Source organism: Bos mutus, chromosome X (assembly GCF_027580195.1).
Source record: "Bos mutus isolate GX-2022 chromosome X, NWIPB_WYAK_1.1, whole genome shotgun sequence".
NCBI lineage: Eukaryota > Metazoa > Chordata > Mammalia > Artiodactyla > Bovidae > Bos > Bos mutus.
Genome location: NC_091646.1, coordinates 58,175,605 through 58,192,028, shown reverse-complemented (window position 1 = coordinate 58,192,028; position 16,424 = coordinate 58,175,605).

Sequence of the window (16,424 nt, the reverse complement as noted above, 5' to 3'; positions counted from 1 at the left end):
ATATTCATTGATAGAGAAATGAATAGAGAAATGTGATACTGTGTGTGTGTATACATATTGCAATACACAATGGAATGTTACTCAGCCAAATATAAAATGAAATCTTGTCAATTGCAACAATATGGATGGATCTAGAGGGTATTATGCTAAGTGAGATAAGTCAGACAGAAAAAGACAAATACTCCATGATCCAATGGATATGTATAATTTAAAAACCAAAACAAATAAACAAAGTGAAAATAGACTAATAGATACACAGAACAAATGGGTGGTTGCCAGAAGGGTGGGGGATGGAGGTAGGTGAAATAGTTGAAGAAGATTAAGAGGTACAAACCTCCAGTTATATAATACATAAGTTGCCAGGATATAATATGCAGCATAAAGAATACTGTCAAAAGTATTGTAAAAACTTTGTATGGAGACAGATGATTATTAGACTTATCATGGTGATCACTTCATAATATATGCAAACATGAAACCATTATGTAATACACCTGAAATCAACATATTTTACTTCATCTATATTTCAATAAAAAATACAAAGTAATGTTGTTACTTTTCTTCTTAAAAACATTCAATATCTTTCAAATACCCTAGAATAAAGAGTATTCAAATTCTTACCGTAGTTTACAAGGCCCTCCAAGACTCTAAGATCTAGGGTCTCTGTCTGTCTTTCTATCTACCTATTTATCTATCTACATCTGTATCTATCAAGTATGTGTTAGTGTTTAATATTTATAGAATACTTATTATGTAAGTGAAAACTGCTTTATATGCATTTTTATAGAGTCCTCATAAAGTCCCTATGAGGTAGGTGATCTTTGGAGCCTATTATACAGAGTGAAGTAAGCCAGAAAGAAAAACACCAATACAGTACACTAACACATATATATGGAATTTAGAAAGATGGTAATGATAACCCTGTATGCGAGACAGCAAAACTGATGTATAGAACAGTCTTTTGGACTCTGTGGGAGAGGGAGAGGGTGGGATGATTTGGGAGAATGGCATTGAAACATGTATAATATCATATAAGAAACAAATCGCCAGTCCAGGTTCAATGCAGGATACAGGATGCTTGGGGCTGGTGCACTGGGATGACCCAAAGGGATGGAATGGGGAGGGAGGTGGGAGGGGGGTTCAGGATTGGGAACATGTGTACACCCGTGGCGGATTCATGTTGATGTATGGCAAAACCAATACAATATTGTAAAGTAATTAGCCTCTAATTAAAATAAATAAATTTAAGTTAAAAATCCAATTTTACAAATAAGCAAATTGAGTCAGTCAGTTCAGTCACTCAGTCATATCTGACTCTTTGCAACTCCATGGACTGTAGCATGCCAGGCTTTCCTGTCCATCACCAACTCTCTTCAAGTAGTTTAGTAATTTGCCCAGACCGCATCATTAGTGTCAGAGCTGGGATTCAAACACAAGCAAGCTGACTCCAAAGTCTGTACCAACTGACTTATATTCTTCCCAGTTTCTTCACACACCACATTCCAGAAGACTCTCTGCTTTGATCTCACTGACTTTTGGGTTCTCTTTGAGGGCCTTCAAACATACAGTTGGTGGGCTACAGCCCGTGGGGTCTCAAAGAGTCAGACACAACTGAGTGACTAAGAACAGAAACAGAACAAAACATTTAGTTTCCTCTACCTTGATAACCTAATCAGAAGTAAGTCCCTGGCACACAAACACTTCTTCTGTGGAAGATATGGCCACAGCCTAATTTAGAGGCTGGTCCTGAAAGAGTTTTTGAGAGGCTGAATGTTTTGTATCATATGCCACATAGTCCTGAATATCAATAGTCTTCAGGTTGTTGAAAGCCTTCTTTAGTCAACCTGAAAGTCTTGTAGAAGTATACCCTGTAGATGTTTAATACCACATAAGAATAAATTCTAGCTGACTCCTATAGTTCTCAGCAAAAAAATATCTGATATTTTCATGAAAAGTCTGGCATAAAAACATCATCTGTGCAGTTAGAGATTTGTCTGTATGCACTGACACATTCCCAAATTGTCAGAAGCTTCTACTGCAAGTGCTAGAGTTAGAGCAGGAAAAGACCCAGGATAATTAAAGGCATGGTTTATATATTAGAGATAATATAGCACAGTGATTAACAGCCTAGACAACTTTGTAGTCAGCCTCTTCATTAAAATCTTAGCCTCTCCACTTATTAGTTATGGGACATTGAACTAATGACTTATCTTTTATGCTCTTGGCACTCTAAGGAACAAATATCACATTTCAAATTTTGATATATCCTAGATTATACCTTCCTTAGCTGATTTTTCCAAACTTTTTATACAAACATACACACACATATATAAACTTTACTCTTTCCAATTCTGTTTATTCCCTTGGTATATACCACCGGGATTGCCTGAATTATGAAATTGTATTCAGGTCTGTTTTTTTGACTCCTACATCTACCTCACAGTGACAGAAGCAATTTGTTCTTTAATTGCTTCCTGCTAGGCACAAGGATGATTTTGGTTTGCCTTTCTGACACTGAAGCAACAATTAAAAGTCCTTATATCTTTTGTTTTTCATGACTAAAACAGACAAAAAATAACACAAATAGCAATGTAAGAAAGTTAAGTACCCCTACGAATAGGTTCTCCTCAGTTAGGACAGAATATTTTTTTACTGAATTCTTATGGAATAAAAGAGTCCATTTTACATTACTTTTCTAACTAAAAGTCTCTAGAAAATATTATTTTTAAGTTATACTCAATAGCTCTTGTTTTAGCTATCCTTGAAATGTCTACAACTTTATGACCTTGTATACAAAGTTATTCATTCTATTTTCTAAAGGAATATTCATCCCTTTGGTATTTTTAACAGTTTCATAGGAATTTTAAAATTTTTCCTCTACTGTTAAGCTACTATCTTAGTAGATGTTTGAATGCATTGTATATTTAGTTATGATTGGTCTGGGTACTACACATTCAAGGTTCATGCCTTCATATCATGTGGTTGAGATATTATCACAATAAAAATATTTTATCTTAAGAATTATCTCATGTCCCTGCCCACAAAGTTTGTGTTATGACACTTGTAATTCAGAGACTTGAAAAGATTGGGAGAGTATCTGGCTGGGGATTTTATTAGACTGTAAGAGGGATAATACTTTGAGTAAGCCAGAGAGAATTTCAAGGAGGTCATCTAAGACCAAGAGAAAAAGACAGCTATAACAGGGCCAGAGAGAAAAAAAAAGAGGCCGAGTAGTTTACCCCTCTATAAAACAAAGTTAGACTAGATGGCTTCTCAGTTCACTTCCAGACATTAAGTTGCATCATCCAAATCCTGCAGGACGAACCAAAATAAAGTCCAGAAAGTGGATTATATCTAAGAGAACAATTAGCAGAGATCAGAAACCCAGGCTTGCTGACTGGGGAACAAAAATCCTAGACCAAAAATATTAGGGCCGCAAAAAGCTGCTATCTATTTAAGGGATCTGAGTGATATACACAGGGCGTCAGCAACAAAAGGGACACTTGATACTGAGCCAAACACATTTTCAGGAGGAATTTCCTACATACCTCTTGCCCAGGGTCACTCAGAACAGTTTGCGACATATATGCAGACTTGAATCTATAGACATGAAAGTAGGAGTGATTGTCTGAAGTAATGGCTTACAGGAGCAGGGGAAAGGATAATTCCAGGTAAAGGGCATCATAGCAAATATCTTTGCCAGGGACTGGGGGTGAGTTCAAAAGGAAAATTCCTACTTAAAAATTAAATCCTGCAATATTATCTTATTTCTAGTAAGAAAACAATTTCCTTTCTTTTAGCAATAACATTCTATTGAAATATATTACAAGATGCTCTGTATTTTCATGTTCTTAAAGCTGCATCCAATCTTGTGGTAGGCCATTATGAATGGATTTGAAAAGACTGGAACTTTCAACATTAGTAAAGAAATAAGAGCATATTTTGTCTTTTCAAAAAGTTGTTTGAAACCCTGAAGTCCCGATAAACTTATTAGGATTTCCCTTCTGTGTTAAGTAAGACAAAGGTCCCATTACAGTCCTCAGATGAGAGTCAAAATCTGTGTTAGTCAGAAGCCTGCAATTCACAGAATTTTTTTTCCTTTTAAGAAAGCTGACATCTGGAAATAGCTTGTTTACTTTCCAAACACAGGACTGGAGAATATGTTAAGATTTCTGATGGGGACTCCAAATTTTAATAGTTTAGTATCTGATTAGGTACATCCATTTGACATCAGCTATAATACGTGTATATTATCTGTTTTTGAATCATATAATTAAAATGAAGTATGATACTATATGGGGCTTCCCTGGTGGCTCAGTGGTAAAGAATTCACCTGCCAATTTAGGAGATGCAGGTTCAGTCCCAAGGTCGGGAAGATCCCCTGGAGAAGGAAATGACAACCCATTCCTGTATTCTTGCCTGGGAAATGTCATAGACAGAGGAGCCTAGGAGGCTATAGTCCATGGGGTCGCAAAGAGTCAGACACAATTTACTGACCAAACAACAATTATACTATATATTAAATTACCTTCTTGCATAAGGCTCCTTGAAACAATACTAACTCTCATTGGTGAACTCATTACTGATATTGAGGAGCTCCCTTGGTAGCTGCAGTATTTGTAGACTAGTATTTCAATGCCTAGAGCCTTAACTGAACAGATAATCAGATCTGTCACATTAACCTTGTGATATTATCCCTGTTAACACTGGAAACCTATGTATTCAGGCTGAGAGTAAAATAATATATTCTTGGGGCTTCCATGGAGGTCCAGTTCTTGGCTTAAGAATCCACCTTCCAATGCAGGGGAAATGGGTTCGATCCCTGGTCAGGGATCCCAACTGCTGCAGGGCAACTATGGCTGGGCACTATTAACTAAAGAGTGCATGTGCTCTGGAGCCCATACCATGACTAGAGAGAAGCCCACGTGCCACAATAAAAAGGAATGAGCTACTGAAACATGCAGCAACCTGGATGGATCTCCAAAGAATTGTGTGTGAAAATGTGAATCCCAAAAGGTCCCAAACTGTATGATTCCATTTTAATTACATTTTTGAAATGACAACATTTTAGAAATAGAGAGCATATCCATGGTTGTCAGGAGTTGGGTTGCAGGAGGTAGAATAGAGGGCTGTGGCTATAAAAGAGCAACAAGAGGGATCCTTGTGGTAAAGGAATTATGCTGTGTCTTGACTGTGGTGGTGGATACAAGAACCTACACATATGATAATACTGCACATAACTAAATACACACACACAAATACAGATAAAACTGGGGAAATCTGAAAAAGATAGATGACCTATACTAATGACAACATCCTGGTTGCTATACTGTATTATAATTTTGCAGGATGTTACAATTGGGAAAAACTTCTGTGTTATGTCTTAAAACTACAAGTGAATCTACACCATCCTAATAAAATATCAATAAAAGTTTAATGTTATGATGGTGTATTTATAGAATGCTAAGGAACACAGTGGGAGGAAGTACTTAAAACTGCCTCAAATGCAAGGGATAAGGGAAGACTTTGTATTAAAATAGATGCCTAAACTGAGTCTTGAAAAATGAGTAGGAGCACTCCAGTTAGGTGGGGATATTTTAGAGAATATGCCAGGAATAGAGACTTTTATAGAAAGCAACGAAATCTGAAAAAGCATACCAGACTGAGGAGCAGCAAGTAAAGGAAGTATGGCTGAAGCATAAACAGCATATGCAAGAAATATCACTTTTCCTTTTGCAAGTAGTCAAAAGGGATCCCTGGAATTCAACACTATGATACATAAGAACTGAAAGTGAATCCTAGCACTCCTTGCTCTCCAGGAGTTAGGAGGGAGCCATACCCCCTACTCTGGTCTCCATCTTTCCATTACATAAATAAAGAATTTGCCCCATATCTCTCTGTGTTCCTTGCAGGATTCCCACCTCTTCCTCAACCCCAACACTCAACAACCTCACAATCATTATCTGCTTTTATGTTATTAGGACCATCTCTTTATACCCTTTATCTCTGTTTACTTCAGTCACCTAAAGAAATCCAGAAATCCCAAGTCTCTAATCTGCATATAACTTTGCAAATTATATTTTGACCCCTTTTCTCCACTCCTCACAACCTCCTGAACTTTTTCTACATTGTCTACTGAAGCTTACAATCCATTACCAGAAAAACTACCTATATTCTCAACTTATTCATTTTACTTCTTTTTTTTTTTTCAAATATACATTCTTAACCTCTAAAGTTTAACATTATAACCTAAAATCTGGTAGAGAAAGCCCTCTATATTTTTTCAAAACAATCTTGGATATTTTCATCCCCCTAGGTCAATGATTCTCAGTTAGGGGTGATTTTGCTCACAGTGGGATGTTTGTTGATGTCTCCAGACAAGTTTGATTGACATGAAAGATAACTTGAGGACACACACCAGAGATGCTGCTAAATATCTAACAATGCACAGAATGGCATCCCACAATTAAGGCTAAACTGGCTTCAAATGTCAATAGTACCAAAGTTGAGACCCCCTGCTCTAAATGAATTTTAGAATCAGTGTGCCTGGTGATACAACCAATTTGGAAATTTGATTTCAATGCCACTAAAATTTTGGAAATATTTTTCACTCTTGATATTAAATATTTCTATTCTAAGCTAGCATATGTGTCCAGGTCCTTAGGCACATAATTTAAGATCTTAAAATGTTGAGACTGGTGTTCAACGTTTCATTAAATAATCATCAGTATCAGCCACACAATTTTTATCAGATTCTTCCTATGGGTCTATTATTTTTTTAAAAATTCTAAAAGTTATTCATTTAAATTACATTAGCTACATTTATTTTTAGAGGATGCACTTGAATTTTAAACTTACTTTTAAACACCAATCTTTATACATGAACTTATAAATTCTAATAAATTATCTGTATATTCTATTAAATTTTCTGCAAGTTTTTTTGTCCTTTCCACATAGGTAGCTTAATTTTTTTCACATTCATATGGTTATAGGTATTTTTACAATATATATTTGTTTCTTAAAAAATTATATATTTTAATTGGAGGCTAATTACTTTACAATATTGTACTGGCTTTTGCCATACATTGACATGAATCAGCCATGGGTGTACATACGTGCCCCATCCTGAACTCCCCTCCCACTTTCCTCACCATCCCATCCCTCAGCGTCCTCCCAGTGCACTAGCCTTGAGCACCTTGTCTCATGCATCAAACCTGGACTGGCAATCTATTTAACAAATTGTAACACACATGCTGCTGCTGCTAAGTCGCTTCAGTTGTGTCTGACTCTGTGCGACCCCATAGACGGCAGCCCACCAGGCTCCCCCATTCCTGGGATTCTCCAGGCAAGAACACTGGAGTGGGTTGCCATTTCCTTCTCCAATGCATGAAAGTGAAAAGTGAAAGTGAAGTCGCTCAGTCGTGTTCGACTCTTAGCCACCCCAAGGACTGCAGCCTACCAGGCTCCTCCGCCCATGGGGTTTTCCAGGCAAGAGTACTGGATTGGGATGCCATTGCCTTCTCCTTGTAATACACATGTTTCAGTGCTATTCTCTCAAATCATCCCACTCTCACCTTCTCCCACAAAGTCCAAAAGACTGTTTTTTATCTCTGTGTCTCTTCTGCTGTCTCGCATATAGGGTCATTATTACCATCTTTCTAAATTCCATATATATGTGCTAATATATTGTATTGGTATTTTTCTTTCTGACTTACTTCACTCTGTATATTAGGCTCCAGTTTCATCCACCTCTTTAGAACAGATTCAAATACATTCCTTTTAATAGCTGAGTAATAGTCCATTCTGTATGGGTACCATAGCTTTCTTATCCATTCGTCTGCCGATGGACATCTAGGTTGCTTTCACGTCCTAGCTATTGTAAACAGTGCTGCAATGAACAATGGGGGTACATGTGTCTCTTTCAATTCTGGTTTCCTCAGTGTGTATGACCAGCAGTTGGATTGCTAGGTCGTATGGCAGTTCTATTTCCAGTTTTTTAAGGAACCTCCACACTGTTCTCCAGAATGGCTGTATTAGTTTGCATTCCCACCAACAGTGTAAGAAGGTTCCCTTTTTGCCACACCCTCTCCAGCATTTATTGCTTGTAGACTTTTGGATAGCAGCCATTCTGACCAATGTGAGAGGGTACCACATTGTGGTTTTTATTTGCATTTCTCTGATAATGAGTGATGTTGAGCATCTTTTCATGTGTTTGTTAGCCATCTGTATGTCTTTGGAGAAATGTCTGTTTAGTTCTTTGGGCTGTTTTTTGATTGGGTCATTTATTTTTCTGGAATTGAGCTACCTGAGCTGCTTGTATATTTTTAAGATTCATTCTTTGTCAGTTGCTTCATTTGCTATTATTTTCTCCCATTCTGAAGGTTGTCTTTTCACTTTGCTTATAGTTTCCTTCGTTGTGCAAAAGCTTTCAAGTTTAATTAGGTCCCATTTTTTTATTTTTGCTTTTATTTCCATTACTCTGGGAGGTGGGTCATAGAGGATCCTGTAGTGATTTATGTCAGACAGTGTTTTGCTTATATTTTTCTCTAGGAGTTTCATAGTTTCTGGCCTTACATTCAGATCTTTAATCCATTTTGAGTTTATTTTTGTGTATGGTTTTAGAAATTGTTCTAGTTTCATCCTTTTACAAGTGGTTGACCAGTTTTCCCAGCACCACTTGTGAAAGAGATTGTCTTTTCTCCATAGTATATTCTTGCTTCCTTTGTCAAAGATAAGGTGTCCATAGGTGCATTGATTTGTCTCTGGGCTTTCTATTTTGTTTCATTGATCTATATTTCTGTCTTTGTGCCAGTACCATACTGTCTCGATGACAGTAACTTTGTAGCATAGACTGAAGTCAGGAAGGTTGATTCCTCCAGTTCCATTCTTCTTTCTCAAGATAGCTTTGGCTATTCGAGGTTTTTTTTTAATTTCCATACAAGCTGTGAAATTATTTGTTCTAGTTCTGTGAAAAATACCGTTGGTAGCTTGATAAGGATTGCATTGAATCTAGATTGTTTTGGGTAGTATACTCATTTTCAATATATTGATTCTTCCAATCCATGAACATGGTATACTTCTCCATCTATTTGCATCATCTTTGATTTCTTTCATCAGTGTTCTATAGTATTCTATATATAGGTATTTTGTTTCTTTAGGTAGATTTATTCCTAAGTATTTTATTCTTTTCATTGCAATGGTGAATGGAATTGTTTCCTTAATTTCTCTTGCTGTTTTCTCATTGTTAGTGTATAAGAATGCACGAGATTTCTGTATGTTAATTTTATAACCTGAAAATTTATTATATTCATTGATTAGCTCTAGTAATTTTCTGGTGGTGTATTCAGGATTTTCTATGTAGAGGATCATGCCATCTGCAAACAGTGAGAGTTTTACGTCTTTTCCAAACTGGATTCCTTTTATTTATTTTTCTTTTCTGGTTGCTGTGGCTAAAACTTCCAAAACAATGTTGAATAGTAGTGGTGAAAGTGGGCACCCTTGTCTTGTTCCTGACTTAAGGGGAAATGCTTTCAATGTTTCACCATTGAGGATAATGTTTGCTGTGCGTTTATTATATATGGTTTTTATCATGTTGAAGTACGTTCCTTCTATGCCTGCTTTATGTAGGACTTTTTATCATAAATGAATGTTGAATTTTGTCAAAGGCTTTCTCTGCATCTACTGAGATAATCATATGGATTTTATCTTTCAATTTGTTAATGTAGTGTATCACATTGATTGATTTGCAAATATTGAAGAATTCTTGCATCCCTGGGATAAAGCCCACTTGGTCATGATGTATGATCTTTTTAATATGTTGTCGGATTCTGTTTGATATAATTTTGTTGAGGATTTTTGCATCTATGTTCATCAGTGGTATTGGCCTGTAGTTTTCTTTTCTTTTTTTGGGGGGGGGCATCTTTGTCTGGTTTCAGTATTAGGGTGATGGTGGCCTCATATAATGAGTTTGGCAGTTTACCATCCTCTGCAATTTTCTGGAAGCATTTGAGTAGGATAGGTGTTAGCTCTTCTCTAAATTTTTGGTAGAATTCACCTGTGAAGCCATCTGGTCCTGGGCTTTTGTTTGTTAGAATATTTTTATTACAGTTTCAATATCTGTGCTTGTGATGGGTCTGTTAAGATTTTCTATTTCTTTCTGGTTCAGTTTTGGAAAGTTATACTTTTCTAAGAATTTGTCCATTTTTTTCAAGTTGTCCAGTTTATTGGCATATAGTTGCTGAGAGTAGTCTCTTGTGATCCTTTGTATTTGTGTTGTCTGTTGTGATTTCTCCATTTTCATTTCTAATTTTGTCAATTTGACTTTTCTCCCTTTTTTTTCTTGATGAGTCTGGCTAATGGTTTGTCTATTTTATTTATTTTCCCAAAGAACCAGCTTTTAATGTTAATGATTTTTGCTATAGTCTCCTTTGTTTCTTTTTCATTTATTTCTGCCCTAATTTTTATGATTTCTTTCCTTCTACTAACTCTGGGGTTCTTAATTTCTCTTTTTCTAGTTGCTTTAGGTGTAAAGTTAGGTTATTTATTTGATTTCTCTTGTTTCTTGAGGTAATCTTGTATTGCTATGAACCTTCAGTAAAATAACTGCTTTTACTGAATCTCATAGGTTTTGGATTGTCGTGTTTTCATTTTCACCTGTTTCTATGCATATTTTGATTTCTTCTGTGATTTGTTGGTTATTCAGAAGTGTGTTGTTTAGCCTCCATATGTTTTTTTTTTTTTAATAGTTTTTTTCCTGTAGTTGACATCTAATCTTACTGCATTGTGATCAGAAAATATGCTTGAAATGATTTCAATTTTTAAAAATTTACCAAGGCTACATTTATGGCCCAGGATGTGATCTGTTCTGGAGAATGTTTCGTGTGCACTTGAGAAAAAGATGAAATTCATTGTTTTGGGGTGAAATGTAATTTAGATATCAATTAGGTCTAACAAGTCCATTTTATCATTTAAAGTTTGTATTTCCATGCTAATTTTCTGTTTGCTTGACCTATTCATAGGTATGAGTGTGATATTAAAATCTCCCACAATTATTGTGTTACTGTTAATTTCCCCATTCATACTTGTTAGCATTTGCCTTACTCCTTTCACTTTCTTGATCTAGGAACTCTAGTTCTCCCATGAAGACACTGCTTTGCCTAAAATCCTATCAAGTGGCAACTATTTCCTTTTCCATATCCCCCATATCAATGTTCCTAGAAGTGGGTGAGTTGTTCTATTTACAACACATTTACTCTCTCTTCCCTAAAAGCTCCTCAACTTTGAATTCCAATTCATTCATTCATTTGCTTATTAATTCATATAATATTAATTTATTGAGCACCCTACTATGTTCCAGGTATTATCCTAAGACCTGAGGATACAGTGATAAAAAATATAGACAAAAATCCTTGCCCATATGGAGTTTATCTTTTACTACCTCTACTTATTGAGTTATACCACTCCTTCCATGAGGAGTTTAGCTTCTGGCCCACTAACTGTCATTATGCTTAATGATGTCAATATCTATATTAATGAATTTTCCAATCCTTTGGCCTCTTTCCCCTTGACCTCCTCTCTTCCAGGGATCATGTCCCTTGCTCCACCTCAGCAACTTACTCCCATAGTCTTTCCTTAGCCAGAGTCATTCATTACTCTCTTCATAATCTCATTTTTTAGCTTTCCATTATCTGATCAAAACTTTCTATCCCTCTTGCACACTCTTCTTTATAGATCCTTGACTTCTTTAAATTCAACTGTTATAGAATGTACACTCCTTTGATCCTATCAGCTTTTCATTATTCCTCATCATTCTCATGCCCTCACTTTCCCCTTTACCTAGTTCAAATTCCACGGTTTATTATAATCATTCCCGTGTACATACCCTCAATATTCTTGTCCTTTTCTTGCTAGAACTCATACTCCAAAACTCAATCCTGGTTAAATCCAGTTCTTTATGAAATTAAAAGATGCTTACTCCTTGGAAGGAAACTTATGACCAACCTAGATAGCATATTGAAAAGCACAGATATTATTTTTCCAACAAAGGTCCATCTAATCAAGGCTATGGTTTTTCCAGTGGTCATGAATGGATGTGAGAGTTGGACTGTGAAGAAAGCTGAGAGCCAAAGAACTGATGCTTTTAAACTGTGGTGTTGGAGAAGACTCTTGAGAGACTGCAAGGAAATCCAACCAGTCCATCCTAAAGGAGATCAGTCCTGGGTGTTCATTGGAAGGACTGATGCTGAAGCTGAAACTCCAGTACTTTGGCCACCTCATGAGAAGAGTTGACTCATTGGAAAAGACCCTGATGGGGGGCAGGAAGAAAGGGGATGACAGAGGATGAGATGGCTGGATGGCATCACTGACTCGATGGACATGAGTTTGAGTGAACTCCAGGAGTTGGTGATGGACAGGGAGGCCTGGCGTACTGTGATTCATGGGGTCACAAAGAGTCGGACATGACTGAGCAACTGAACTTAACTGAACTGAACTATCTACTTCTACCTGAACCCATGAAGCTTCAGGTTGCTTGAGTAAAAGCACACAACCACATCTATTAGTCTTATACCACATTCCTGATCATGAACCTCATCTGTGCTCTTAGTATGATTTCATTAGTCCAATCATGTTCTCATTTTCCTAGATGTCTACTTAATACCTTCTCCTCCTCAAATCTCCAAATATCTTCTCTCTCTCCTCACAATAGCTGATGACATTCCTTCCTATTTCCCTGAGAAAACTAAAGCAATAAAAATAAAACTTCCAACTGTATATTAGTGTAATTTTATCAGGAATGAGGGGAAGCTTCTTATTTTAGATGTATCCCAGCTAATTCTAGCAAGCCTTAATGAATTCATAGATCTAAGCAAAATTCATCAATTGCTGCTAACACCTTAACAAGAGAGACATCTAGACATACGTGTCTTCAGATGGTAGTACACAATGCCATCTATGAAATATTCTTGCAATAACTTGAACCCACACCTCATTAAGCCTCTAGAATGCAAGTTACAGAGAATAGAAGAACATGTTAAAAGTCACCAAGAGGATACAAACAGAAAACCTAGACTGTGGGGGACTCTGTAAGACAAATAATTCAGTTGATCAACAAATTAAGGGAAACAGATGGAAAGAGATTCTATAGATTAAAGGGACTTAAGACACACATTGGTCAGTTGCATTTCATGGTCCTTCTTTGTATCTTGTTTCAAACAAACATTGCTAAAGAGCAAATGGGAAATTTTGGATACTGACTGGATACTTAATGCACATGTGTGTGTTTGTTCAATTGCTCCATTGTGTGTTCTTTATGACTCCGTGGACCATAGTTTGCCAGGCTTCTCTGTCCATGGGATTTTCCCAGCAAGAATACTGGAGCGGGTTACTAGGCCCTCCTCCTGGGGATCTTCCCAACCCAGGGGCTGAACTCATGTCTCATTTTGTAGGCAAATTTTTTTTTTTACCACTGAGCCACCAGGGAAATCCATACTTAATGCTACTAAGGAATTATTATTAATCTTTTAATTGGGAAAATGTGGACATATTTTTAAAAGATTTATCTTTTAGAGACCTTGAGTAAAATTGTTATGGTTCATAAATCATAAATATTTATAGTTCATATGGTACATATTGAGCCTGATGGCTCAGACAGTAAAGAATCTGCCTGCAATGCAGGAGACCTGAGTTCGATTCCTGGGTCAGGAAGATCTCCTGGAGAAGGGAATGGCTACCCAATTCAGTATCCTTGTCTGGAGAATTCCATAGACAGAGGAGCCTGGTGGGCTATAGTCCATGGGATTGCAAAGAGTCTGACATGACTGAACAACTATTACTTTCACTCTCAAAGAAATATAATATACAAAGAAAAACCAAATGGGAATTTTTTTTTTTTTAAATTGTATTAGTTCTGCCAAACATCAAAATGAATCCACCACGGGTATACATGTGTTCCCCATCCTGAACCCCTCCTCCTCCCTCCCACACCATCCCTCTGGGTCGTCCCAGTGCACCAGTCCCAAGCATCCAGTATCGTGCATTGAACCTGGACTGGCATCTCGTTTCATACATGATATTTTACATGTTTCAATGCCATTCTCCCAAATCTTCCCACCCTCTCCCTCTCCCACAGAGTCCATTAGACTGTTCTATACATCAGTGTCTCTTTGCTGTCTCGTATACAGGTTATCGTTACCATCTTTCTAAATTCCATATATATGCATTAGTATACTGTATTGGTGTTTTTCCTTCTGGCTTACTTCACTCTGTATAATAGGCTCCAGTTTCATCCACCTCATTAGAACTGATTCAAATGTATTCTTTTTAATGGCTGAGTAATACTCCATTGTGTATATGTACCATAGCTTTCTTATCCATTCATCTGCTGATGGACATCTAGGTTGCTTCCATGTCCTGGCTATTATAAACAGTGCTGCAATGAACATTGGGGTACACGTGTCTCTTTCCCTTCTGGTTTCCTCAGTGTGTATGCCCAGCAGTGGGATTGCTGGATCATAAGGCAGTTCTATTTCCAGTTTTTTAAGGAATCTCCACACTGTTCTCCATAGTGGCTGTACTAGTTTGCATTCCCACCAACAGTGTAAGAGGGTTCCCTTTTCTCCACACCCTCTCCAGCATTTATTATTTGTAGACTTTTGGATTGCAGCCATTCTGACTAATTTTTGAACTGAAAAACTGAACTGAACTGAAAAAGACGATAACCAACACAATTACAAACCCACAAAATTTCAGTTTCTGGATTTAATAGCAGAATAGAGATGACAGAGTAAGAAGTTAGTGAACTTGAAGTTAGACTAATAGAAATTATCCAATTTTAACAAAAAGAAAAAAGATTGAAAACAAAAAATGAATGAAGCCTTAGGGACCTGTAGGACAGCACAAAGTGTCTAAACTTTATATAATCAAAGTCTCAAAAGGACAAGAAAAAAATGATGGTGCTGAAAGAGTATTCAAAGAAATAATGACTGAAAATGTTCCAAATGTGGCCAATTATCTGACATAAACATACAAATAAAAAGAAGCTGAGTGGACCCCAAACAGAACAAACCCAAAAAATCCAATTCTGGTCACATTATAATCAAAGAGTTTAAAGCTAAATACAAAGAACAATTGGAAATCAAATTTTAGAAGACACAACAGTTCCTCCAAAGGACTTAGGTATACATCTAACAAGGTATATATATAATAAGACATGTACAGAAGCTGAATTCTGAAAAATACAAAATACTGATGAAATAACCCAAGAAGATGTAAATAAATGAACATACTGAGTTATATGAATTAGCAGAATCAACGCAATAAAGATGCCAGTTTTCCTCAGATGTCTATAGAGTCACAAAATACCAATCAAAATCCCAGCAGAATTTTTTAATGATATAGAAAAGTTAATGTTAAAATAAAGGAGAAAAATAAAAAAAATATAAGAAAGGAGAATATCTAATGCCATTTTGAAAAAGAAAAACAAAGTTGGGAAAATTACACTACCCAACTTTAGGAAATATTAAAAAAGCCAAAGTAATCAGATCAGTGTGGTATCGGTAAAGAAAAAGATACAGATCTATGGAACCTAATAAATAGAACAGATATGACCCTACATAAATATGGCCATTTGATTTTTACAAATGTGCAAAATCTCTTTGGAGAAAGGATAGACTTTTTAACAAATGTTGTTGGAATCTTTGGTTGTCAATATGCATTAAAAATGAACAACTTACATCTCACACTTTATCCAAAGACTAATCCAGAATAGATCATAGATGTAAATTTAAAGCCCAAAACAATGAAACTTCTGGGAAAAAAAAAATAGGAGAAAATGTCTGTGAGCTGAAACAAGGCAAAGAATTCTTAGAATCCAAACTAAAGCATAATCTCTGAGCACCGAAGAGTTGATGCTTTTGAACTGTGGTGTTGGAGAAGACTCTTGAGAGTCCCTTGGACTGCAAGGAGATCCAACCAGTCCATTCTAAAGGAGATCAGTCCTGGATGTTCTTTGGAAGGAATGATACTGAAGCTGAAACTCCAATACTTTGGCCACCTCATGCGGAGAGTTGACTCATTGGAAAAGACTCTGATGCTGGAAGGGATTGGGGGCAGGAGGAGAAGGGGACGACAGAGGGTGAGACGGCTGGATGGCATCACCGACTCGATGGACGTGAGTCTGAGTGAACTCTGGGAGTTGGTGATGGACAGGGAGGCCTGGCATGCTGCAATTCATGGGGTCACAAAGAGTCGGTCACGACTGAGTGACTAAACTGAACTGAACTGATATAAGAAAATATTGATAAGTTGATAAAAAATTAAAAAATTTTTGCTCTGCCAAAGACGTGGAAAGAAAAAGAAAAGACCAGGTGACAATGGATAGAAAATACCTGCAAATCACATATCTGATAAAGGACTTGTATCCACAA